The sequence below is a fragment of the Hyaena hyaena genome, unplaced genomic scaffold (genome assembly GCF_003009895.1).
Source record: "Hyaena hyaena isolate Hyena2069 unplaced genomic scaffold, ASM300989v1 scaffold_74, whole genome shotgun sequence".
In the NCBI taxonomy this organism is placed as follows: Eukaryota; Metazoa; Chordata; class Mammalia; order Carnivora; family Hyaenidae; genus Hyaena; species Hyaena hyaena.
The window spans coordinates 2,832,859-2,858,613 of record NW_024080706.1 but is presented as its reverse complement, the minus strand read 5'-3'; the positions used below and the strand labels follow the sequence as shown (position 1 = coordinate 2,858,613).

At 40.5% G+C, this 25,755-nt stretch overlaps 1 protein-coding gene and 1 pseudogene across 4 annotated transcripts in view; both read left to right on the top strand.

Moving 5' to 3' along the window:
* Positions 1–25,755, top strand: part of KIAA1549L (KIAA1549 like) — a 255,126-nt gene that overhangs the window by 55,341 nt on the left and 174,030 nt on the right. The window lies entirely within an intron of this gene.
* On the top strand, positions 5,496–5,925 carry LOC120232559 (annotated as a pseudogene).

Sequence of the window (25,755 nt, the reverse complement as noted above, 5' to 3'; positions counted from 1 at the left end):
TTCTCTTTCAGCCTAATTTCCGGTTATTCTTCACAGCCCACACAAACCCTAGGCCTGTGCACCTATTACCTCATGCAGGCTACTCCTGATGGTAGTAATAAAATAATATAGTTTTTTTTTTTTATTTAAGAGAGAGAGTGCATGCAAGTGGGGGGAAGTGACAGAGGGAGAGAGAGAGAGAGCGTCTTAAGCAGGTTCCATGCTCAGTGCTGAGCACATGATCCTATGACCCTAGGATTATGACCTAAGCCCAAATCAAGAGCCAGACACTCAACTGACTGAGCCACTTAGGCATTCCTAAAAGAATGTAGTTTTTAAACTAGCTCACTCTCTCACTCTCTCAGGCTTTAGGTAGATAAGCTTCTAAGTTTCTTTCTAGCAGTTGCCTATGACGACCTACTGTGTACAATTCACTGCAGATTCAAAAAGGAAGAAGGCACAGAATTGATAGCCTTACACGGGCAGATGGGACCCACAGGCAAACAGATTTTATAGAGTTGTAAGTGGAAATTGCCTCAGAGAAAGTGTAAAGTGTTATGAGCTCAGCTCTTTAACTGTTTATGAGAGGACAACATAAACAATCAACTTGGATATGTTTATAAGCATCCACAGGCACCTGAAAAAATGTGTTTATTTTCCTGAAGATTCTCTAACATATGGCCTTTTCTCCCTACACTATTTCTGTTTATTGCACACACTGTGGCAAGTTTATCATCCTTCATAAATGTCATTAAATTCTGCTTACTCTCCATTCTGAGTTAATTTGTTTGCTTTGTAGCCAAAAGGTTGTTTGAAGAACTGTTCTGCTCTTGTCTGGAAGAGAACAGAAGTGTCTCACTTGTGAGATCCCCTTATCCTCCTCCTTCTACCCATTAGCCATGTTGGCAAAAGTAAACTAAGCTTCTCTCCTGAACGTATCCCAATTTAGAGGGCTGAGTGGGACAATCGGAAGAAAACCTCAAAAGCAAGGATCTTCCTTTTCCTTGGACAAGTCTCCAAAGAGCCAGCCCACTTCCTTTCCACTCTAGGCTTTTCTGGAACAAGAGATCAAGAGCAATGAGCTATCATTTATTGCATCTTCTGCAGCTTCTGCATCTTAGGAATTTTACATATATTCACATCAAATTCTCTCACATTATCAGATGAAGAAACTGAAGCCAAGAAGTCAAATAATTTGGCCAATATTACATAGCTAGAATTTGGATGCCAGTCAACTTGACTCCAGAAACCAGTGTTTTTCGCATTGTGCTTAGCGACTTCTAAATCAAGATCCCAATGAAGAAAGAAAAAATAAGTTCCCAAACCAACAGACTTTAAAATAGTCTTCATTTATCAGTTTTCTCACACTATCAGTGTCCTGCCCTTCTTCTCATATCTAGGAGGCTGGCAAAAGCTGGGAGAAACAGTATGTGAAGAGAGATGCTCATCATAGGTATCCCCACTGTGGAAGAAAGGTTGTTCCATTTTTTTTTCTTGCTCTGGAAATCCTGTGGTGATTGGCTGTTGATGAGCTGGCTTTGTCTCTTGACCCATAGTTCAGCCCATTGGGCACTTCTCTGAGGACCACTCATCCCTCTCTGAGTGTCTTTACCAACTGTGGATCTTACTGCTTTGAAAGGAACCTGGAGACTGGGGTAAGTGTGGTAGGTTGTGGGGTCAGTGTCTCTGTCTAGTCTTTTTAATTAATTAACTTTTATTTTTAATTAATTAATTAACTTTTAAATTTACATCCAAGTTAGGTAGCATGTAGTGCAATAATGATTATAGGAGTAGAATCCAGTGATTCATCCCCTACATAGGACACCCAGTGCTCATTTCAATAAGTGTCTTCCGTAATGCCCCTTGCCCATTTAGCCATCCTCACACCCACAACCCCTCCAGCAACCCTTAGTTTGTTTTCTATATCTAAGAGTCTCTTATGTTTTGCCCCCTCCATGTTTTTGTATTATTTTTGCTTCCCTTCCCTTATGTTCATCTGTTTTGTATGTTAAATTCCACATATGAGTGTAATCATATAATATTTGTCTTTCTCTGACTAATTTCTCTTAGCATAATACCCTCTAGTTCCATTCATGTTGTTGCAGATGGCAAAATTTCATTCTTTTTCATTGCTGAGTAGTATTCCATTATATATATATATATATATATATATATATATATATATACCACATCTTCTTTATCCATCCATCTGTTGATGGACATTTGGGCTCTTTCCATAATATGGCTATTATCGATAGCACTGCTATAAACATTGGGGTACCTGTGTCTCTTTGAAACAGCACACATGTATCCTCTTGATGATTACAGCTTTGTAATACATCTTGAAGTCTAGGATTGTGATGCCTCTGACTTTGGTTTTCTTTTTCAGGATTGCTTTGGCTATTCAGAGTCTTTTCTGGCTCCATACAAATTTGAGGATTGTTTATTTTAGCTTTGTGAAGAATGCTGGTGATATTTTATAGGGATTGCATTAAGTATGTGGATTACTTTGGGTAGTATCGACATTTTAACAATATTTGTTCTCCCAATCTATGAACATGGAATATTCTTCCATTTTTTGTGTGTCTTCTTCAATTTCTTTCATAAGCTTTCTATAGTTTTTGGTTTATAGATTTTTCACCTCTTTGGTTAGGCTAATTCCTAGGTATTTTATGGTTTTTGGTATAATTGTAAATGGAATTGATTCCTTGATTTCTCTTTCTGTGCTTCATTGTTGGTATATAGAAATGCAACTGATTTCCATAAAATTGATTTTGTTTCCTGTGACTTTTCTGAATTCATGGATCAGTTCTGGCTGTTTTTTGGTGGAATCTTTTGCATTTTCTATATAGAGTATCATGTCATCTGCGAAGAGTGAAAGTTTGACTTCCTCTTTGCCAATTTGGATACCTTTATTCCTTTGTGTTGTTTGATTGCTGAGGCTAGGACTTCCAATATTATGTTGAATAACAATGGTGAGAGTGGACATCCCTGTCATGTTCCTGGCCTTAGGGGGAAAGCTCTCAGTTTTTCCCCACTGGGGATTATATTAGCGGTGGGTCTCTCGTATATGGTTTGTATGATCTTGAGGTATGATCCTTCTGTACCTACTTTCTTGAGGGTTTTTATCAAGAAAGGTTGCTGTATTTTGTCAAATGCTTTCTCTGCATCTATTGAGAGGATCATATGGTTCTTGTCCTTTGTTTTATTAATGCGATGTATCACATTGATTTGTGGATATTGAACCAACCCTGCATCCCAGATATAATTCTCACTTGATCATGGTAAATAATTCTTTTAATGTATTGTTGGATCTGGTTGTCTAGTATCTTGTTGAGAATTTTTGCCTACATGTTCATCAGGGAAATTGGTCTGTAGTTCTTCCTTTTAGTTGGGTCTTTGTCTGGTTTTGGAATCATGTCTAGTCCTTTTTATGAAGCAAGAGTTTTTCCTGCGTGCTTCTTACTGCCCACTCTGGTGACTCAGACCTGGCCAGGATATACTCATGCTCAAGCTTAAAAAAAGAATCTTTCCAGCTGGAATGGCACCTTTAAGATTCTTTTGATGAATCTGATTAGTTCCTGGGAAGCTACATGCATCCTCAGAGTGGCCCACTTAGTATAGCATTGCTCTTTCAGGTGGAAGCTGGATCCTTGCAAATGTCACAGGATAGATGAGCAAACGAGTTGCTGAGAGTGTCAGTGAATTGCAGAGGCTGTGAAAATTTTGAGGTTTCATGGAGGAGTCATATTATTTCTGGAAAGAACATCTACTGGGATGTTCTCTAAATTTTTTTGGAGAAGGTTTTAGTTTCAGCTTCCTCCAAATCTTAGGATGACTAGCAAGGATAACGAATGGAGGACAATAGCTGTTAAAGTAAGACTGTCGAAGGGCATCCTCTAGTTGATGCTAAGTTCTAGCATGAGTCAGCAGTGTGATAGGGCTGGTTAAAGGCTGATTCCCTCCTGGGCCACATTAATAGAAATATGGTATCTAGAATCAGAGATGTAATTGTTCCCCCATACTCAGGGATGCTGGAAAGACACTCCTAGAGCATTGCGTTAATTTCTGGAATTTCAGTAGTTCTGTTCTCTTTGTTTAAGGAATTCTAGAATATTTCTGGGTCACTTTCCTGAGCTCATAAAGCAGGAGTTGTCAGAGGTATCTGACATCTAACTATATCATGAATATGATTGACCAAGACCAGGTCGATGATATCAAGTTTCAACTTAAATTCCCAACAAATCAGATAAAAACAGCAAAGAAATATTAATACTTAGTCATTATTGAACATCTATAGTTTCTGCTTTGAATAATGTTTATTATTTTTGAAAAACCATTTTTATTATGCTTAAGCTATATGAAAATAAACTCAAAAGCAAAACACATTATTTCTTCTTCAACATCCAGTTGATCCATCCTAGGTGAATAGTGCTGGGCAAAATAGTATAGGGAATACAAATAAGAATAACACATTTCTGTCCTTCCTTTATTCCCCTAGGTTTTGACTCCTCTGTTACAAAACTGTTTATATTCTTTTTGGGGAAACCAGTAATACTGAATAAAAAAGTAAATAAAATTAAGGGCGAGGGTAAGATCCCCTCTGGTAGCAGAAAACTAGGGAAGCAGCTATTATAGAAGCTCTCTGCCTGGAACCAAGAAGTAAGCAGAAGAGACTGAGCTGATGAATTAAATATCACGAGGCCCTGGGCTCAGAACTGAAGTTTACTGAGAACTCTTCAGACCCTTGTTTATGCCCTAACTATCCTTACTTTACAAACATTTCTAACTAACTCCAGTTCTAGCATCCTTGGAATGTCAGCAAATCAGAGGCAACAAATGAGATGGGAAAGAGGGTATCACTGACAAAGGCCACTACCTTTTTAAAACACGGTTGGCAATAAATAAATATGGGCAGACACCCTGACAGTAATAGGGCTTGACATTAATAGCTAGGCAACAGATGTGACAGCAAGCTATAAAAATCTGTGCCTGGGGTAGGTTTAAATAGTCCCACTGAGCCCAGTGACCCTGAGGGCTTCATTACATTAAGGTGCATTATAGTAATTGATGTGTTTCTTCTGAATCCTATAGCCTGTGTTCATAAAGATGACCTGAGGCCTGCAGGAAAAATTAAATTATATTCAGTAGATGCTGTTTAAGAAGGTATATGAGTATATTGCAATTTTTTCTTAAACTTTTTTAGAAAGACATCCTTCCAAATGTCTAAAGCAGTGACGTTACCGTGAAACATCTTTTGAAAAGAATGGAGAAATAAGGTGAAAAGGAATTGCCAATTTGAAAAGAGTTTGAAAACCATTTGGCAAAATGCAAGTTTAGTGATTGCTACTTTGTTTTCCAGAAAGCATGGTTAACCACAAGGACTCATTCTCCAAAGGAATTCTCTAGATTTCAAACAATGATATATGCTATAACTGTGCTTTCTAAAACAATAGCCGTATGATTACCAAACAGTCACATAAGACTATTTAAACTTAAAAATTAAGTGCCTTAAAATGGCAGGCCGGCCTGCGGTTGCAGCATCAAGCCGGTGGCTGGAGGGTATTCGAAATGGTACTACAATGCCGCAGGGTTCAATAAACTGGGGCTAATGCGAGATGATACAATATATGAGGATGATGATGTGAAAGAGGCCATCAGAAGGCTTCCTGAGAACCTTTATAACGACAGGATGTTTCGCATTAAGAGAGCACTGGACCTGACCATGAGGCACCAGATCTTGCCTAAAGAGCAGTGGACAAAAATATGAGGAGGATAAATTCTACCGTGAACCATATCTGAAAGAAGTTATTCGGGAAAGAAAAGAAAGAGAAGAATGGGCAAAGAAATAATCATGCAGTTGAAATCTGTGGTTGCAGCTGCCCTCAAATATTTTTAAGAAGTTGTGTAAACCCAAAATGTACAACCTGGAGCTATTTGAGCTGCAAATGTATTACTTTAAATAAATGTCTACTGTAAAAAAAAAAAAATTAAGTGCCTTAGCTGGACTAGCCACTTTCAAGTGTCCACTAGTTAGTTACCTGTGGCTTATATGGCTACCATATTGAATAGCACAGATATAAAATATATCCATCATTACAGAGATTGTTTTGGACATCACCACCTTAGAAAGTCAGGAGGAAGCAAAGCTTCATGTGGGGATTAAAGCAATCATATGGACATCTGTCAATATTAGTTTCTTAGTTGGTTTATGAGTGTTTGAGTATTTGAATTAACTTCATAGTGGGATTCCAGTTGGTTTGGTTCTGTTAGGGTGATAGTCTGAATAATGCTGTATCTGAAATGATCTCATGAATATAATGTTTCTGCATAATTTAGGAGTGGCCAGAGGAATTGTTTGAAAATATGATGCTTCTGAGAGCCTTTTTCCCAAATGTACAGAGGTTTCTGGAAAAATCACAGAGGTCACAAGGCTCTTGGTTAATTCCATGTGAACTAATTGGTGTACTTAATTTTTTCAGAGTTCATTCTGCACGATATACATTGGAAGCAATAGAGGAGAAATATCAACCCGGTCTTCCAAACAGATTTTACACAGTTTTCAATGTTTTATTTATTTATTTTTGATTAAGCGAGCGAGAGAGAGGCAGACAGAGAAGGGGACAGAAGATCCTAAGTGTGCTCTGTGCTGACAGCAGTGAGCCCCATGTAGGGCTACAACACATAAACGGGAGATCTAGACCTGAGCCAAAGTCAGGCACTTAACCGACTGAGCCACCCAGGTGCCCCTCCAAACAGATTTTAGGGAGCAAAAATATTTCTTCTTCACAGATATGTTCAACTGGAACACCATTATGTTTTAAATTATCTGAGGAGAAAATGTTCACCAAATCACCAGTGGTCCTATTCGTGAATGATGGTCATATTAAGAAGACATCTCAAAGAGGAAGACCAGTGAATTACAGGGAAGATAAAGGTATTCAATTACTGACCAAGGGGACACCCCATTTAGCTGGCTGATAGTCTTCATGATATATGTGGTTTAAGATGAAAAGAAGAGAAACCAAAGTCAGTTTAATAGCTAACTTATAATTTAAGGAGGGAACAAAATGACTTTTTCAATCTTTTAAAACTCAAATCAATGGCCTAATTTATTTTTCTCCCAAGGGCAGTCAGTGCTCTGTGGGAGGTGGGGATCATGAGAATGTGATAATGGCCCATGTGTGTCTCTAGCACCTAGGTATTTTATATACATGAGTGATGAAAACACACTGGTTTATGGAGCATGTTGAACTTGTTAGGTTGCATGTAGGAAACAATTTTGCTCTTTCTTATGTACTTCCCTTTTATTTCTTTGTTTTTTTAGCCACTTTCAGATAATAAATAGTCTTTTCTCCTATGTATTAAAAAAGTTGGTCCAATGTACCATCACAATACAATTTAAAAGATATTTTCAAAACTCCAGTATAAAACACCTAATTTAAAACTTCTCTCCATCCCCAGAGCAGGCCTCCCTTGGTCTGGGGAAGAGAGATCTGTAATGGTTTTCATCTCCACTTCTTGCTCCCTTCATCCTTCCTTTGCCTACTGCAGTGAAGAGAATTGGGGATGGAGGAGAGGAAGGTCAAGGATCAAGGATGAGGAACGATTTCACCTGATACTGTAGTTTGAAATAGGACTTTCTGGTTTGGCAGGTCCACAACTGCTGGCTCATTATGAGGTGCTTTTGAGGGTTCTCTGGCTCCCCTGTTACTGAGGCTTCTCATTTTTCCAAGTAAGGGAATAGTTTCAGTCCCCTCTTGGAGCATATGTGTGTGTGTGTGTGTGCGTGTGTGTGTGTGTGTGTGTGTGTGTGTGTGTGTGTATTGAAACATGCATCACACTGATACCTTTCCATAGAAAATCTCTCCCCACACCCCACCTGTGACTTCTCCCCTCTCTCATTTAGGGCCTAGAGGTGGGTGGTGGGCTCAAGCTGGCAGAGTTGGCAACTCAGTTTCTTTTTTAAATATATATTTTGTTTGTTTGTTTGTTTGTTTATTTAATATAATTTATCACCAACTTAGCTAACATATAGTATATACAGTATACTCTTGACTTCGGAGTAGATTCCTGTGATTCATCACATACAATACCCAGTGCTCATCCCAACAAGTGCCCTCCTCTATGACTATCACCCATTTTCCCTGCCCCTCCCCCCATCAGCCCTCAGCCTGTTCTCTGTATTTAAGAATCTCTTATGATTTGCCCACCTCTCTGTTTGTAACTATTATTTTTCCTTCACTCACCCCGTGGTCTTCTGTTAAGTTTCTCAAATTCCACATATGAGTGAAAACATAGTACCTTTCTTTCTCTGACTGACTTATTTCATTTAACATAATATCCTCCAGTTCCATCCACGTTGTTGCAAATGGCAAGACTGCCCTCTTTTTCATCTCCAAGTAGTATTTCATTGTATGTATATACCACATCTTTTTTTTATCCATTTATAAGTCAATGGAGATTTGGGCTCTTTCCATAATTTGGCTATTGTTGGTAGTGCTGCTATAAACATTGGGGTGCATGTGCCCCTATGCATCAGCACTCCTGTATCCTTTGGATGAATTCCTAGTAGTGCAATTGCTAGGTTGTAGGGTAATTCTATTTTTAATTTTTTGAGCACCCTCTACACCGTTTTTCCAAAGTGGCTGTACCAGTTTGCATTCCCACCAGCAGTGCAAGAGGGTTCCCTTTTCTCTACATCCTCGTCCACATCTGTTGTTTCGTGAGTTGTTAATTTTAGCCACTCTGACCAATGTGAGGTGGTATCTCAGTGTGGTTTTGATTTGTATTTCCCTAATGATGAGTGACGTTGAGCATCTTTTCATGTGTCTGTTGGCCAACTGGGTGTCTTCTTTGGAAAAGTGTCTATTCATGTCTTCTGCCTCTTTCTTCGCTGGATTATTTGTTTTTCAGGTGTTGAGTTTGGTAAGCTCTTTATAGATTTTGGATACTAACCCTTTATCTGATATGTCATTTGCAAATATCTTCTCCCATACCATTGGTTGCCTTTTAGTTTTGTTGATTGTTTTCTTTGCTGTGCATAAGCTTTTTATCTTGATGAGGTCCCAATAATTCATTTTTGCTTTTCTCTCCCTTGCTTTCGGAGACCTGTTGAGTAAGAAGTTGCTGTGGCTGAGGCTAAAGAGGTTGGGCAACTCGGTTTCTTGGTAGGTCCTGCCAAGATGGTTCTTAATATGCATTGAATGGTTTTGCCTTGTGGAACAGCGACAACTCTGAGACCATAGAAGTAGCCTTTAACACCCCGTTACAAAAGTATCTAGATCTCTCAGCCAGAAGGAGGCCTAGTTCAAGAGGCTTCTCAGCTGGGAACCCTGATTCCTACATACTTGATAATGAACCCAGGATTTAATGGCATTTTAATTTAATGTGCCCTCTCCCCACAAGGATTTAAGTCTCTACCAGGAGAAAAGACCAACACAAGTTCAGTCTGGATTATAGGTAATCTATGCTCATCTTGGTGTTTCCACAGCATTGATTTAATAAGCATTCATTGAGCCTGCTGGATTTTGGTGGTAGGGTGGTCAAGGAAGACTTTCTGAAGGTGGTGAGGTCTTCTGAACTGCGTTTTGAGACAGGAACAGCATATGGCTATGAAGATGAGGCCCAGCCCACTCTGGCCTTCCTTGGGCTGCACTTCTTTGTGGGGCTGGAGATATGCAGGGCTAAAGGCCACCCAGAGTCTATGTCCTCTCTAGAGTGTAGAATCAGTGTCCTGGTCTGGGTCTTCAGGACGTTGGATTCCCTGTCCACATCTGCCTCCATGGCCTGTATGGGCCTCATTTTCTCCTCCCAGGGGCAGACTGTGACATCAGAGTGTGAACCTATATAGCCAAGGGATGACAAAGAAGTGGCTGTTCCAGGTGGCTGAGACAGAAGAATTTATATACAGCCTAGGATTTCCATTTCTTTTTTTTTTTTTTTTACAAATAGTTTATTGTCAAATTAGTTTCTACATAACACTCAGTGCTCATCCCCAAAGTGCCCTCCTTCTAGGATTTCCATTTCTATGAGGTCTTCAGTGGTGTGAGTTGGAGCTGGCTGTGAGAAAAGCTGGTGGGACCAGCAGAGGACCAGGGACCAAGGGCCAGATTGAGAATGCTGTATTTGAAGCTGGCCTTCTAGGTCATTATTAAGGAATCAATATCAAGATAGGATAGAACATATTTTAGTAATTTGTCAGCTTGATTTATAACTTTGAAATATATACATTTATGGCCTCAGGGCCTCCATTTGTGCTCTTGTCCCAGGTTCTGGAAATGTTAGAAGTGGAACTACAGGTAATCACATTAATTTGGGTGATTGGATAGCTGTAGGCCTCTGGATAGAAGCTAGCCCTAGATTAATTAGAAAAGAATCGCAATTAGGAAGAGATCCAAGAGGGGCGCCTGGGTGGCTTAGTCGGTTAAGCGTCCGACTTTCGCTTAGTTCATGATCTCGCGGTTCGTGGGTTCGAGCCCCGCGTCGGGCTCTGCACTGACTGCCAGCTCAGAGCCTGGAGCCTGTTTCAGTCTGTCACTCCCTCTCTCTCTGACCCTCCCCTGCTCACACTGTCTCTCTCTCTCTCTCCTAGAAATAAATAAAAAAAAATAAAAAAAAAAAAAAAAGGAAGAGATCCAAGAATCAGATGAATTTTAGGTGAAACCTGCAGTTATAGGAAGTCTGTTTGGTGAGGTCAGACCATCTGCAAGTCAGGGAGTGTGGGTATCTGAGGGGAGCTGTGTCAGAGTAGGCCTGTTGCAGATGGTGCCCAGCCCAGAGCAGGATGCAAGAATGATACTGGTGGGCAACTTGATGGTTGGCTCTGTTGTATTCAGAATGCAGACCTCTGAAAAAGGAGAGAAAGGGCAGGTGGTCCCTACCCAGGTGTGCTTTTTACTAATGATTGTGCTGATCAAGTGACAGGTTTCCCTGTCCTTCTATGGTTGGGATGAGAGCTCTAGGTGTTCCTGGGCTTGTGCTTTGTCCCCCATGGGAGGCTCTGCACAGAGTTAGGGAAAGTGTAGAATTAACAGTGTTAAACTTGAGAGCCCAAGACCTAGGATTTGGGAAATGGTGGCATCTGAAAGTGACAGCTGGGATGGTAGGAGTGGCAAGATGAGGAGTTTCAAGCTTTTAAACAGCATGTTTATTACTTACATTGCTTTTTATAAGCCTAAACCCCCCAGTTTTGATTGTAATTACCAGCTGCTCTGAGCTGGGCTTTTTAAATGGACTTCATTTATAAATCTGGACATTTGGGTGCTAGTGGAGAGTTTATTTCAACTTTACAGCAGCCTGAATTGATAACAGTGTTAAGGGATGCTGGACTTCACCCATTTAGCTCCAACACAGCTATTTTTAATCTTGTTGGGGGCAGGGGAGAGAGTCACATCTGCATTCATTTGGACATAAACACTGACTCCACTGCTTCAGAAGTCTGTTTCCCCTGTGCATAAGTCTGTGTGTGTGTGTGTGTGTGTGTGTGTGTGTGTGTGTGTGTGTGTGTGAGAGAGAGAGGGAGAGAGAGAGAGAGTGTGTGTGTGTGTGTGTGTGCGCGCGCGCGTGTTGGGGAGAGGAGGTGGGCAGGCATGTCTTTCTGAAGGGTGGTTTTTTCAATGATCTTAGACATTTGGAGCCATCCCCTGACAGATCTGTGATCTAGTATCACATTGGTTATGGCCATGTGGCTGTGCTGTGTCTCACATAAGTTCTGTCTCATCGGGCTTGGCCCAGGAGGGTATGCTTGGTGCAGCAATGTTCTATTAGTTGCATAACAGATTACCTTTTATTTGTCACTATAAAAGGGGTGAGGAGGTGAAAAACCAGGGTCCTGGAGGATATGGAAAACTGCTTCCGATTCATGGGCTCCATCAGAACCATCCACTGGTCTTTTCCTTTGTTTGGCTCGTAGAAATAGCTTTTGTCCCACCTGCTCCTTTTCTCTTTATTTCTTCTCTCCTTTAGAACCCACAGCATATCTTTTATGCTCCCTCACTACACTCCCTACTCTTCATGAGAGCACTTCCTTTCACAGCAGGTGATTAAAATGTATGAGCACTCAGTGACCATGACTACCATGGACAAGGCTACCTGTATTGCTCCAACATAGCAAAGAACAATTAATGCTAAGTGCTTACCGGCCTCAGGGAGAAACCTCAGCTCAGCTCCACTGGAGTGGAATTAGAAAATTGGCTTTTTAGTTGTACTTTTTGATGGGAGGGGTGGGAGAGCAGAGATTGAGATGAGGTGGAGGGCAAAGGAAGGTGGGTGAGCATGCACAGACCTGTCTTGGAAGTGCTCCAGAACCCAACACTACACACAGAACAGCCCGTTAGCTGCCCGGCATTGTGAGTATGGAGATGTGTGATGGGAAAGAAATTCTCTTTGTTCAACTCACACAGTTGTGTGTATGTATCTGAGGGGTGAGTTAATAGGTTCTTGGGGGTATTGGAGCCATCTCTTGGCTTAAAAACATGGAGTGGTATTTGAGTGCTGACATACCCAGTCATTTCTTTAGCTTGCTTTTGTACAGTAGTATTGAATATTCAGCATCAATTGTGAATTATGTATATTTGTATGCTTGGTATTCAGTTATGTATTGTTGATCACAGGGACATTATATATATTGGGAAGGCTATAGACCTGGGATAGGATGTTTAATTAAAAATAATTCCCTTACCTATGTGCTTCTCCTAAATAAATAAACAAAAATTTCCCTTAATCACTTGCATTTTGTTCCTTGCAAAGATTGGTACAGGTGGAGATGATCCTGAGAGAATTGGAATTCCTGGTCTTAGCTGTGTGGGATTATTAAAAATGGATTTGCATGTATATGTTGCTTTCTTCCTTTCTTTTTTTATATGTTTGTATGTAGAGGAAAATAGTCTGGAAGAATAAACACTAAAATGCCATGTGTAGTTTATCTCTGTACAGTAGGATTATAGGAAACTGATTTTCTTCTTTTTATTTCATCTCTGTTTTCTCATTTTCTACAATGAAATTGCTTTGCTGGGGGTATTTAAAAATAGGTTTAAAAAGTAGACAATTAAAATTCAGTTGCGGAATTGATTTTTTTCCTATTTAAATATACATAATTCCCTACCACTAAAGAATAATCACTTTTATGTCATGTCTTCATAAGAAATGTATTTATTTTGCTTAGTAGAAAAGAAAACAAAGCATTCTTATATAGACCACTCTTTCAATAAAGAGTAAAATTGCTACTTAAAAATAAAATTTGTTGGGGCGCCTGGGTGGCTCAGTCGGTTAAGCATCCAACTTCGGCTCAGGTCATGATCTGATGGTTCGTGGGTTCGAGCCCCGCGTCGGGCTCTGTGCTGACAGCTAGCTCAGAACCTGGAGCCTGCTTTGGATTCTGTATCTCCCTCTCTCTCTGGCCCTCCCCTGCTCATGCTGTGTGTCCCTCTCAGAAATAAATAAAAGCATTAAAAAAATAAATAAAATAAAATTTGTTAGGCCACTATAATAATCCTATCTACGGTGTACTGAGCCTCTATGGTGTGCCAGGCACTTCACACATATTACTTCTGGTTGTCCCAACAACACTGCATGGGAGGTGGTGTCATCGGTGTTTTATTAATGGGGTACAAAGAGGTTAACTGGCCTGCCTGAGCTGCAGTAACAGGTGAGTGCTGAGCTGGGGTTTGAGCAAATGTCTGACTCTAAACTTTGGTTCTTCCCATATGTCCTTCTGCCTCCCTTGACATGAAGGCAGCCAGGATCGCTGGTGTGGGATCTTAAAGGAGTTTGCTCTACCTCATGATTGTTATTTGTCCCCAGGCATTTTTTTCTACCTTATGCCTGAGAGCGAGATAGTTCATACCTGTGGACCCTTTTCTCCCAAAGGGCATGTTACTAATGCTCAATTACCTGTTTAAAAAAAAATCTATGCAGATAATAAAACCACCCAACATAAGCCAGCATTTATCGAGTGCTCACCATGTGCCAGACATACTATCCTTTATATGATTTGTCTCATTACATTTTTACAACAGCCCTGGGAGGTAGATTTAGTATTTTAATCTTCATTTTGCAAATGTAGAAACTGAGGCATCAAGATACCTCAACTTATGCAAGATCACCAGTTACTGAGTATTTGAGCTGGTTTTAGGATCTAGGTAGTCAACTCCAGAGCCACCTGCTTCATCAGGACAAGATGCTGAAGAAAGTCTTGGCTTCCTTCTTGATGGCTTACTATTGCTAAACCTCTTCCACACTGAAGCCATGACTGTGGGAGCTTTCTGGAAGAGATGATGGTGGATGCTGAGTCCCAAAGAGTGTCTGAGTCATTGAGTGGCTAGCCAATTCCTAATTCATAAGTGGATTGCTACCTGGACAGGCTTTATCAATCAGCAGAGTTCTTCCTGTAGACCTTTGCTGGAGATAATTTGAATTGTCTAATGAACAGGCTTTCAGTAAAAACTAGATGGAGAGCAATGATATTTAGGAAAGATAATTGAAGGAGCATATTCTCCATTTCTTTGGAAACATTTGGTTCCAAACTGTGGCTGGTAGTAGACTATGAGAAGGTGACATTCTTGGACAACATTACCTTATCTGTGAAAAACTGTTTTCATTTAGCTGTGTTTTATATTAGCCTTCTAATTGTTTTTGAAGGTTTCAATAAAATAATCTGTGATACATTCCTTATGTAGTATCTCTAAGAGATTTTTCTATGGGTTTTGTACTGGGAAAAGCTTTGGCTTCCCTGAGGAGTTAGTGTATTTCTTCCCAAATAATAAGAATTATATAATTCAATGTATGTTTGCCAGGAACTTTTGAAGTAGAGAAACATGTATTCAGTTAATAGGGACCTGAGGTCCTGGGTTCAAAATCTGATCCTTCCATTTATGGACCAGGGACCTTGAACAAATTTCTTAACTTCCCTGTTTTTCTGTTTTCTTTCCAACAAATGGAAACAGTAATTCCATGTTTCCTTGATTCTCAGCCATACATTTTTAAAAATATTTTAACATCTTTGAAATCAAAGTGTTTTGTCAGAATTTAATTAGAATATTTTTCTTTCTTAATGATGCCTTGTATTCATTGAAATATGGCAGCTCTTTCAATGGGTTATTATAAGAACTACAGAAAATAACACATGCATATCACTTAACACATGAATATCATGAATGTTACGACCTTTTTTCAATACTTAGACCCAGGAGCTACAATTGACCTTCTTGTTGCCTCATCTTCTTACCTTCTCTTAACTGTTCTCTTCCTTTCATTTCAGTTTTATTTGTTTCATTTGTTAGTCCCTTTTGAAAGCCAGTATAAATGAATTGCCAAAAAGTAGACGGTGTTATAAAATGTATTAATTTTATGTACCACCAGTTGAAACCACTCAGAACAAAGACCAACCTCTTGGGCAAGAGAATAGTCAAGTCCATGCCCACATGTACCAGAGAAAAGGAAACAATGGCTATTTGTGGTCAGGCTAATCTCAGGGACACCACTGAAAAAGTAGCTCAGATGAAATCAGTGATTGTTTTTCTGGTTGATAATTATTGGTCACAGGTAGTCTGAATCTCTTTCTCCTCAGCAGGACATGTTTGGGAAAGACTGTTTAATGTTCTTTTGTATTACTTTCTATGACACCTTTCCTAAATGCTTTAACTTCTTTGCTCTAAATAATTGAACTCCTGCTATTTAGTGGCTCAGTTCTGCCCATTTTTAACTAGGAAGTTTTTGAATGTTGTCTTCCACATTGCCTCAGCCACAGGTCTAGAATCTCTGTTTCTTAGAAATTCTCTCCTTATGTCTGTTTCCAGAACCCTGTGCTGGTGCCAGGTGGGAGGGGGCAAATAAAACTGGAAGGGGCAGAGATAAGTTTGTTCAGTGCATACACCATGCCAGACCTTTACTTGGCAGCTTACACATAGCGTCTCATTTGTAAAAGGCTAAAGAATGATGTGATCTGAAGAGAAACCAGAGTATCACACACCATCTCATTTAATCCTCGTGGTAATATTGTGAGCAGATATTATTATCACCTTCTTACAAATGAAGAAGCGATCTCAGAGTGGATAAATTTGTTCAAGCTCACACAGCCAGTAAATGGTAGATCTGTGATTTAAATGAAGTCTTGCCTGGTTCAAACCCATAATCTTTCCATGAATACTTCCTGAGGTCCTCATCCTCTGTCATTTGTTGGTTCATTCATACTTTCATCCACTCATTCAGGCATTCATTCAACTAACGAACATTTATTAATTGCCTGCTCTGTGTCAGGCACTGAGCTGGGACCCGAAGATACAAGATTAATAAGACTCAGTCTCCCCTGTAATAGCGCAGTGGAGGACACAGACAAGCGAACAATGACACATAGATGTGCATGACTGCAAGGCCCTGTGTGCATGTGTGTGTGTGTGTGTGTGTGTGTGATTAGAAGCTAGTTAGGGCCCTTGCACTTTCCCCCCTTAATAACATTAACATTTACCTGCTCAAAAAAGTTAACATTCCCATTCCCTGTCCCTGCCGTGTCTCTTAAAATTCATTCTCTATGCTGCAGCCGGAGTGCTGTTTCCAGATGCATATCTCCTTATATCACTTTCCTGCTTGAAACTCCTTGATGGCTCTTAATGGCCCCAGGATAAAATCCAGGCTTCAGGATAAAATCCAGGCTTCTTAGCAAGGCTTACTGGCCCCTTCTTGATCAGCCCTGCATCTCCCTCTGCTGTGATGTGCTTGATTCAGCTACCTGGGATTTCTGTGATGCTCTCATGTTACAGTCCAGGCTCCTGAGCCCCGCATCTTCCTCCACCCCCAAGTCTTTGATCGGGCTTTACTGAACTTGCAGATCTAAGAAATCAGAAAACATGCCTGGCCCTTTGCTCTGGGTATTCTCCCTGCCTGGAACAGCCCCCACCCTCCATCCCCCAACTTCTGCTGGACTGTATCTTCTTTCACTGTCACATTCTGCGGGAATGTTCCCTGATCCCAGTACATTGGCCAGGTGCCTCTGACCTCTGCATGCATGACCCAGTTAGGGCATTTACATATAGTTTTACAACCTTCTGTAGACTTGTCTATCTCCTTTATTGGCCTGTAAGTGCTGGGACTTGATCTAGTCGTCTGCTCAGTACTCAGCAGCTGGCACCCTGACTGGCACATAGTAGGAGCTTAATACACATTGCTGAGTGAGTGGATCATAAATTTATATGCTGATAGGAAGAAAATAAAAACTGTTTATGACTTTTAACAAGTAATCATTAAAAAATGGTTACCTTTCTTGGGGGGCACCTGGGTGACTCAGTTGGCTAAGCGTCTGACTTCGGCTCAGGTCATGATCTCATGGTTTGTGAGTTCAAGCCCTGCACTGGGGCTCTGTGATGACAGCTCAGAGCCTGAAGCCTGCTTCAGATTCTGTGTCTCCCTCCCTCTCTGCCCCTTCCCCACTCACACTCTGTGTGTGTGTGTGTGTGTGTGTGTGTGTGTGTGTGAAAAATAAATAAACATTAAACTAATTTTTTAAATGGTTAGCTTTTTTCTTGTATGCTTTCATAGTCTGATAGCTAATTTATTGTGTCAACTTGCCTGGATGATGGGATGCCCAGATAGCTGGTTACATATTATTTCTGGATATGTATGTGAGGGTGCTTCTGGAAGAGATTAACATTTGAATTGGTAGACTGGGTGAAGCCTCCCCAGTGTAGGTGGGCATCATCACATCTGTTGAGGGCCTGGATTGAACAAAAAGGTGGAGGAAGGGAGGGGTGGCCATCTGCCTGACCGTTGGGCTGGGACATTGATCTTTTCTGGCTCTTGGTGCTTCTGGTTCCAAAGCCTCAAACTTGGACTGGAATCTACACCATTAGCTCTCTGGCTCTTGGGCCTTGAAACTGCACCAACATCATTCCTGAGTCTCCAACTTGGAGGCAGCAGATTGTAGGACTTTTCAGCTTTCATATTCACCTGAGCCAGTTCCTTATAATAAATCTAATGTCTAATATATATTATATTATGTTATTATATATTATGATATATAACAAATACATCAATATATCTATGTATCTATCTATCTATCTAGTTCCTATTGGTTCTGTTTCTCTAGAGAACCCTAATACACATGGCTAAGTTGATTGACCTACATCTGAGAAGCACATACAAGAAAGAGTACAAGTTGAAAATTTTGAGAAGCAGCAGTGAAGAGAGGAGGAGTGAGAAAGTCTATAATTTATTGAGATGAGAATACTAAAATCTTTTGTTCTATAGCAGAGCATGTGATTAACAAATAGGAAACAACACAAGCACACCCATGCTAATGAATCAACGGAAACACTTCTATATATTAAAACACTATATAAAAACCATGTTCAACAGAGAGAGTGACTGTGGAGCAAAAGGAAGGTTTTATCCCAGTCTTTGAAGGAGGAATAAACATAGCAGTGCTGCACGTGACATTAAATCAGTGGTAGGGACAAAGTGGGATGGCTCCAGGTACATGGGACAGCTATTGGGAGCTTAGTAGGTTTGTCTGGTTGGAGTTGAGGTTCCCCATGGGAGAAGGAGAGGCTGGTAGAGACCTTAGCACAGGTTCTTGCTTGGCATGCTGGTGGAGTATTTTGCTATAAGTAGCCTGGTTATCTGGTTGCATAGCAGAATCCTGAATATCAAATCCTGAGAGCAGTACTGCTGTGTGTTTATTTTCTGCATTGCTTTCTCTGCATGGTGTAGTAGGTCCAGTTTTTTATTTCTAGATCAGCTTTCCTGAATATCTACTATGGGGTGAGAGATGCTGGCTTTATTTTGAGAGTGAAGAGAAAAACAACAACAACAACAAAAATGGTGACACTCTGTAGTGAGAAACATGTAACACCCTGGAGTCTGACTAGCTTGTCTCATACTATCCCAGGGTTCAGGTGAATGAGAAGGTGAGAAACCCTGCACTTCAAAAAAGAGAGAGAGAGAAAAACAAACAAACAAACAAAGAAACAAAAGGTTGTCCCATGAGTTCCCTTGGAGGAGAGCAGTGGGTGCCTACAGATACCCCGTCATTACTTTCTCTGCATGTATCTACAGCCTTTTCCAGACAGCCATATTCTTCCACTGACAAAACATTTGATTCTCAGTGACATTTCTCCATCATTATAAATAGCAGGGAGTTTTTAATCATTTTTTAAGTGCCAAAGCTTTTTTCGCCCAGTGGGGCTATAGCGGTTTGAGCAAAGCCATTTGGATCCTAAAACAGATCGATTGGCAAGTATTACACTTGGCTCTTCAAAGAGAACTGCTGATTTTAGCACGTTAGGAAGTTTTACAAGGGTATACATTTTCATATTTTTCTCCTGTCAGTAGTTTCCATGGCACCAAAATTTTTGTGTAGCAGTCGACATTCCAGGGCAGCTCCAATTATCTCTAAGGGTGTGATAAATTTTGAAAAAATTATCAAAAAGAAATTAGTTCCAATTCACTGTAGTTATGGGGAATCCCAAACCCTGGCAAAGAACATTCCAGAGTCACCCAGCTAGCACCAGGCAGCAGAGATTATTATTATCCCAGACCTGGGACACACCCATGGCCTCAGGTCTGTCACTGTCACATGATTTAGGATGGTGCATATTAACAGAATGCTTATCTTCTGTTCTGCCCCTCTCTCTTCTCCTGTCTGTTGTTTCTCTTTTATGTACATACTGGTGAGTGATGTGTGTTATTAATAAGACTTGGGAGAAAACACCACGTATGCAGTGAGAAGATTTAATTTTGTGAGTGTTGATTATCATTCTCAGCACTGCTTTAAAAATATATATTGTAATGAACTCTTCTCAGCTAAAATATGGCGTTACATGATCATAATTCTGGCTTCTGTGCCACTGGAAATTTGTGAGTATACTTTATCGCTCCCTAGTCTTGGGTGGAATGAAGAGCTCGAGCTTGTTTTTCTTTCTAAATGTTGTGGGGATATCAACAAATAGTTTGTAAAATGTCCTCAGGAAGGTAGAAGAAGTAGTGTTGGAAGAGGGAGCAAGAATGTTCTGTGAGCTGTGTTGGGTCTGGGCAGCAGTGGGCCTCTAATGGAGGTTTTGTGTTTGTTTCTGTTTCTTAAATAAACAGCTTTGTTGAGATACAAATTATATATTAAAAAACTCATCCATTCAGAGTGGAAAACTTGATGATTTTTATATGTTCTCAGGATTGTCCAAACCATCAACATCGCTTCATTTTTAAATGTTTTCATCACCCCCAAAATAAACCCTGTGCCCATTAGGAGTCTCTGCATCTACTCTTCCTCCTGGCCCTATGCAACCACTAGCCTACTTCTGTTTCTGTGGATTTGTCTATTCTGAACATTTCATGTGAATAGAATGATATAATACGTGGCCTTTTGTATGTAACTTTTTTTACTTAGCATGGCATTGTCAAGGTTTATCCATGTTTTAGCAAATATCAGTACTTTGTTTCTTTTTGATTGCCGAATAATATTCTGTATGTGTATATAACACATTTTAGTCATCAGTTTATGGATACATGGGTTGTTTCTACTTTTTGGGTATTGTGAACAATGCTGCTGTTAACACTCATGTCCAGGTTTTTGTGTGGACATGTCTTCAGTTTTCTCTAGGAGTGGAATCGCTGGGTAATATAGTAACTCTGTGTTTACCCATTGAAGGAACTGCCAGTGTTTTCCCAGAGTTTTCAAAAGCACTGTTTTACAATGCTACCAGCAGTGTGTGAAGGTTCTCGTTTCTCCATATCCTCATTGATACTTGCTATTGTTTGTCTGTTTGATTTTAGCCATCCCAGTGGATATGAAGTGGTATCTAATTGTGGTTTTGGTTTGCCTTTCCCTGGTAGCTAATGATGTAGAATATCTTTTCATATACTTATTGGCTATTTGTATGCTATCTTTGAAGAACTGTTCAAATCCTTTGGCCACTAATATTATGTTTTTGACAACCAATTTTTACTTTTTAGAGCAGTTTTAGGTTCACAGCAAAATTGAACTGAACCCCCCTGCCCTTTCACATGAGTAGCCCCGCTCCCATTAATATGGTGCATTTGTTACAATTAATGAACCTACATTGAACATCCTTAGCACCCAAAGTCCGCAGTTTACATTACAGTTTATTCTTGGTGTTGTACGCTCTGGGTTTTAACAAATGTATAATGACATGTATCCACCATTATAATATCTATCAGACAGAATAGTTTTACTGCCCTAAAAGGCCTCCTTCACGCTCCATCTGTTTATCTTTTCTGCCCTTCTCACCCTGGTATCCACTGATCTTATTGTTTCCATAGTTTTGCCTTTTCAAGAATGTCATAGAGTTAGAATAATATAGTATGTAGACTTGCAGTTTGGCTTGTTTGACTTAGTAATTAATATATATTCAAGTATCCCCCTGTATATTCATGGTTTGATAGCTCATTTCTTTTTAGTGCTGCATGATATTCCATTGGATGTGCCCCAATTTTTCCATTCACCTACTGAAGGAGGTAGTTGCTTCCAAGTTTTGGTAGATACAAACAACACTGCTATAAACATCCGTGTGCATAGGCAGGCATAACTTTCAACTCAATTGGGTAAACATAACAGACAAAAATTGATGAATCATAAGGTGAGAGTAACTTTACCTTTGTAAGAAACTTCCAAAATGTTTTCCAAAGTGGCTGCACCATTTTGCAGTCCAGCCAGCAATGAATGAGAGCTCCTGTTGCTCCACATCTTTGCCAGCATTTGGTGGTGTTGGTGTTTAGGTTTTTGCCATTCTAATAGGTGTATCATGGTGTATTGTTTCCCTTTGTTCATTTAAAAATTGGTTTGTCTTTTTATTATTGAATTGTAAGTTCTTTATATATTCTGGATACAAGTCCCTTATCAGATGGTTTGCACATATTTTCTCCTATTCTGTGTGCTGTCTTTTCATTTTCTTGATGGTATCCTTTGAAGCACAATGTTTTAAATTTTAAAAATGTTTGATTTATCTTTTTTTTTTTTTTTGGTCACTGTGTTTCTGGTGTCGTCTCTAAGAAGCCATTGCCTAATCCAAGGTCATAAAGATGTACTCTTTGTTTTCTTCTAAGAGTGTCATGGTTTTAGATCTTAAGTTTAGATTGATAATGCATTTTGAATTGGTTTTTGTATATGATATGAGGTAGGGATCCAACTTCTTTCCTTTAAATGTGGATATCCAGTTATTCCAACATCATTTATTGAAATGATTATTTCCCCATTGGTGGTCTTGGCAGCCTTGTCAAAAATCAGTTGATCATACAATAACTAAAACATGGAAAGAGACTAAGTGTCCATCATCGGATGAATGGATCAAAAATATGTGGTTTATCTATACCATGGAATACTACATGGCAATGAGAAACAATGAAATCTGGCCATGTGTAGCAACTTGGATGGACCTTGAGGGTGTTATGCTGAGCGAAATAAGTCAGGCAGAGAAGGACAAATACCATATGTTTGCACATATAGGAGGATTAGGAGGGACTTAACTGAGGAACAAGGGGGAGAAGAAGGGGGGAAATGGTGGGGGAAAGGGAGAGAGGCAAACCATGAGAGACTCTTGAATGCTGACAAAAACTGAGGACTGATGGATGTGGAGGGGAGGGGGGGATGGGCATGGAGGAGGACACTTGTGGGGATGAGCACTGAGTGTTATGTGGAAACTAATTTGACAATAAACTATTTGTAAAAAAAAAAAAAAAAACCAAAAAAACAATCAGTTGATCATAAATGTAAAAGTTTATTTCTGGATTCTCAGTTCTGTTCCGTTGATCTGTATGTCTGTACTTAATACCAGTGCCACCGTCTTGATGGGTTACTGTAGTTTTGTAGTAACTTTTGAAATCAAGAAGTATGAGTACTCTGATATTTTTTCAAAGAATGTTTTGGCTATTCTGGGTTCCTGAGTGGAATTTTTAATGCTAGAACACTACTTCCATTGAAGATTTTGGCTGCAGGAGGAAGGAGGTATGGTGGTGGCTGACAGAGGGGATAGTGAATTCATCATGATTTAGTGGTTTTTCAGGTGTCCATGGTAGCCCCAGGTGTTTTGGTAGGTTTCTTGCATTCTAAGTGAGGTATCTCACCTGACCCGTGACAGAATGAGAGATGGCAAGTTTGAATGCCATTCAGGAAATCTATTACTGTGCTGAACTTGGTAAGCTGCCAAGCTGGTGGCTTTAAAGGGAATGAGAATTTGCAGTTTTGTTGAAGGAGAAGTTTACTCTGCAATCAGCGGACTGAGCTAATGAACACACAGACCATGTTGATTAGGGAATAAGGCATTTAGGTGAATGAAAGGGGTTGGGTCTGCTCATTGAGAAGGCTTACCTTCCTCTCTCATTATGGACAGTAGAGAGGCTGGGGAAACTCAAGTGTAGTAACCTAAAGAGAGGCTATCCAAGGAAAGGAGGAACAGGTAGATGCTACAGGGCCAGAATCCAGAGCCCTTTGGATGCACTGAATCAGATCATGTCACCCTTCTGCTTGAAACTCTCCAGTGGGTTCCCCTTGTACTTGGAATGAAATCCAAACTCTGTACAGAGGCCTACTGGCATCTACCTGTCCTCCCCCTACCCCTCATCATGGCTTAAGTCTAAGCTCAGATGTCACCTTAGTGAAGCCTTTCTTGTGTAACCTATTAAAAATAACTTCCCCCGGTGTTACTTTGAAATGCATTACCCTGTTTTATTTGTGTTTTCTCATAGGACTTATCACTTTTAATAATTTCTCATTTATTTACTTATCTGCTTACTATTAGCTGTCTCTTCCATTAGAATGAAGGTTTGATGAGAGCAGACCTGTGTGCCTAACTCAATTATGTATCCCTGGCATCTGAAATGGTACTAGCCACAGAGTGGGGGTTCAATAAATAAGTGCCTGAATGAATGAATGAATGAATGAATACAGATTCTAGATCTCAAGCCAGGAAACTGGAGCCCAGGGTCCTGGGGGCCCAGAATAAAATCCTGGCAGCTCAAGGTCAGCAGCCAGGTCAAGGGCAGGAATGCATCAGAACTCCACCAGCTAAGAAGAGAGCAAAGTCAGCTCCTCTGGAGGAGTCTCCCTACAGCCTCCTGGCTGGTACCTGAGCCCAAAGGGAGGAGTGTGTCCACAAGATAGAATGGCCACCCTCACTTTAGGTTACAGGGAAGGGGAGCCGGGCGGTCTGTTTCTGACATCTCTGAGAACATGAATGTGCATTTAACAGGATGTAGAAATCCACTGAAGTATGACTCACAGAAATGTTCCCTCTGACCTTCTGCCCAATGGAATGGAACATAATAAATTTCAAGATGTAAGATGTATATTGTGGGATTTTTAGAAAGGCACCACGATGAATAGTTTGTGGTGGAGTGTGCCTGTGTGGGGTACCCAGGAAGACACACACACATATGAACATCTATTTGCACAGAATTGTCTTTGGCTATCTCTTTCCTTTTTGAGCTGCATTAAGGTACCGCTTTGGGAGCCATTGGGCAAGAGAAGGTGAGGGTCTCTTATTTAGATTACTCTTAGCATATTCTACCCTTCTGAGCTTGTCAGTTAACTACCCCCTCAACGCCCTCCCCTGAATTATGAGTTTCTCAAAGGACTATCTTACTGTCTTTATATCCCTTTCCCCCAGCACAGTGCCCAACCCATATTGTAGGTGCATAACATATGTTTGCTGAATGCACAAATGCATGCACACATATTTGTGTCTAGGAACATATTTAGGCTTTGTCTAAGTTCATGGAATGAGGAAACAGCCCCAGGGGCACAGCAAACCTGCTCTACTGAAGTAGTGTGTTGTGGGGAAGGCTGTGAATTAATAATAGGTAAGATGAATGGGCCACATTTGGACAGCAGGTCAAGGTTCGGAGAGAGGGGTTGTTGGCTTGTCACATAGAAGAACGAGGCTTGAGGTTTGCTCTGGGATTTACTTCCCTAAATGAAAAGGGAACAGAGGGTAAAATAACTCCAACAACATTAAAGTCATTGTCTTCAAAGGCCTGAAAGTTCCCCTGACCTTGATCTCCCTGATGACATGGTATCATTGTACCACCACCTGCAGTCCTGTGGCAGCAGCTGCCAACAGACACCATGCTACCGGGGTTCGAAGAGAGGCGAGTTTTGTTCCAGCCCAACAGGCTTGGATGGCTTTGCAGCCCCCAGAATGGGCAAGGATTTCTGCAAAGCTGTGTCTTGCAGGGACTGCAGTTTTGTCTTGGGAAAAACACAGATTGGCCTGAACTGGCTGAGGGGAGGAACAGAAAGAAAGAGGTTTCTCCGGCTTTGCAGAGCTGTTATAACCACACGGAGCAGATTTTCCGAGCTAACAGGCTCTGCCTGCAGAAGGCTGCATAGCAACAAGGGAGGGTGGATGGGGAGTTCTCCATTTCTGTCCTTGTAAAGAGCTGGTCTCAGACAGTAATGGCATTTTATCATCTGATTTTTATATTGTCCTCATGTAAAGAGTAATCTATGATTTCGCTTTATATGAACTGATAGAATGACCACAATCCCAAGCTCTTTACTTGAACTACCTCATTCAATCCTTAGAATTGATTATCCCCATTTTCTTTTTTTTTTTTAATGTTTTTTTTAATTTATTTCTAGGAGAGAGAGAGAGACAGCGTGAGCAGGGGAGGGTCAGAGAGAGAGGGAGTCACAGACTGAAACAGGCTCCAGGCTCTGAGCTGGCAGTCAGCACAGAGCCCGACGCGGGGCTTGAACCCACGAACCGCGAGATCACGACCCAAGCGAAAGTCGGATGCTTAACCGACTAAGCCACCCAGGCTCCCCTGATTATC